The sequence below is a fragment of the Bos taurus genome, chromosome 5 (genome assembly GCF_002263795.3).
Source record: "Bos taurus isolate L1 Dominette 01449 registration number 42190680 breed Hereford chromosome 5, ARS-UCD2.0, whole genome shotgun sequence".
In the NCBI taxonomy this organism is placed as follows: Eukaryota; Metazoa; Chordata; class Mammalia; order Artiodactyla; family Bovidae; genus Bos; species Bos taurus.
The window spans coordinates 74,869,096-74,870,945 of NC_037332.1; the positions used below are offsets into that span (position 1 = coordinate 74,869,096).

Sequence of the window (1,850 nt, forward strand, 5' to 3'; positions counted from 1 at the left end):
GCCTAACTTGAAGAATTTTGAGCATAACTTTGCTAACATTCTTTGGCATTGCTTTTCTTTGGGATTGGAATGAAAACAGACCCTTTCCAGTCCCGTGGCCACTGCTGAGTTTTCCAATTTGCTGACATATTGAGTGCAGCACTTTCACAGCATCATATTTTAGGATTTGAAATAGCTCATCTGGAATTCCATCACCTCCACAAGTTTTGTTCATAGTAATGCTTCCTACGGCCCACTTGACTTCGCATTCCAGGATGTCTGGCTCTAGGTAAGTGATCACACCATTGTGATGATCTGTGTCATTAAGACCAGGTCATTTGTAGCACCCATTACAATCATGAATCTAAATTTAAGGAAGTACATTGTTACTAATGGCCCTGAGATGAAACTGATTTACATTCTATTAAAAACTACAGTATATAAGCACTTTATAATAATGCTTCTTAACCGCCATTTGTTGTAAGAACCATCACCAAAGTTTTTTGGAAGTGAGTCCACACAGAATTAAATATTTAAAAGGTGAAATGTTCCTTATTTTAACTTTAGCAAGATCTTTCTTTTTCCATTGTTAAGAAACACTTTAATAGTTTTAAAGCAAATGGTGATACAAGTAGAGTGCAGATAGCTAAAATGCACTCCTGAGTTCAAACTTACAAAAAAATGTTTTGTAAATAGTTCTCAATTAAATATTCTCCCTCCTCAGCCCCCTACCCAAAATCTTGAATTTTTTCTTACAAAAATTTGGTCAAGAGTAGAAATATCTCCAGGCAGATGTATATGCCACATCATAGCAAGAATGATGAAGCCCAACTAATGACTTCGGTATTAGAAATAGAAGGTAATTAAAATGTAATCAAAGTTACATTAAGAAAAGCTTTCACTGAGTAATACTGAAACAGTCACAAAGGTTAAGAAAATACTGATATCAAAGTACAAATAATGACTACAATATTAAAATAGACAAAAGCTACAAGAGCTTGCTTTAAAAATAAAAGAGACAATGCATAAGAATTGTTTTCTTGTTCTACTCATGAATTTTGGTCTTTATATTCATAGGATTAGCTACATCTAGTAGAGTTTCTTATGACATCTGATGAAGTCTCATTCCAACTTCAGATGGTGACTCTTCCCTAAGGAACCTTTTGATTTCGGTTACATCCTGGTCACTGAACAGTTTTTAAGCAGTGCAGCATCGCTGTGATTTGCTGAGGCATGACTACATATCCTGTATGCAGTGCCATCCCCACAATGGGAACCAGCATGGAATTGAACACAGTCCGCTCCCAGGGCTCCAGCATGTAGAGAGCTGTGACCAGCAGCTACTGGTAGTAGAACCAGGACATTTGCTTCCAGGCCTGTGCCTCTGGCATTGCAGACAAATGTCAGTCTGTCCGGCCAGCCTCTCCCACAATATCTTCTTTTGCCTGAGCTGAAGATGATATTTAAGGTGATACTTTTTGGCTATTTCAGGGAGTTACTCAGTTTCGTGGGAATCTCCCATGTACACAGAAGATATATATTACTAAACGTTTGTTTGTTTTTCTCCTGTTAAGCTATCTTTTGTCAATATACTAGCCAAACAAACTAGGAAGAAAGAAATGAAAAATATTTCATCCCTACAGTGTCAACTCTCTCAAGCTTAGCACACAGGGCTGTTCCTTAGAAGCATCAACGATGTCCCACGGTTTCTTCCTAGAAAGTCTTTCCCTCGCACACATTCAGACATATGCTCATCCTGAAAAAAGTTACCTCTTAGTGTCCTTCCTGTGACTTCTCTGCTGATTACTTAATCTTTCTGAGCTGCAATTTCTTCATCTGCAAAATGCAGATAAAATAATGCCCACCTCACT

The 1,850-nt window shown here is 37.7% G+C and overlaps 1 pseudogene; it reads right to left on the reverse strand.

Moving 5' to 3' along the window:
- Window positions 1-1,163: 1,163 nt before the first annotated feature.
- LOC112446616 (serine palmitoyltransferase small subunit A-like) lies at window positions 1,164-1,373 on the reverse strand (annotated as a pseudogene).
- Window positions 1,374-1,850: the final 477 nt, after the last annotated feature.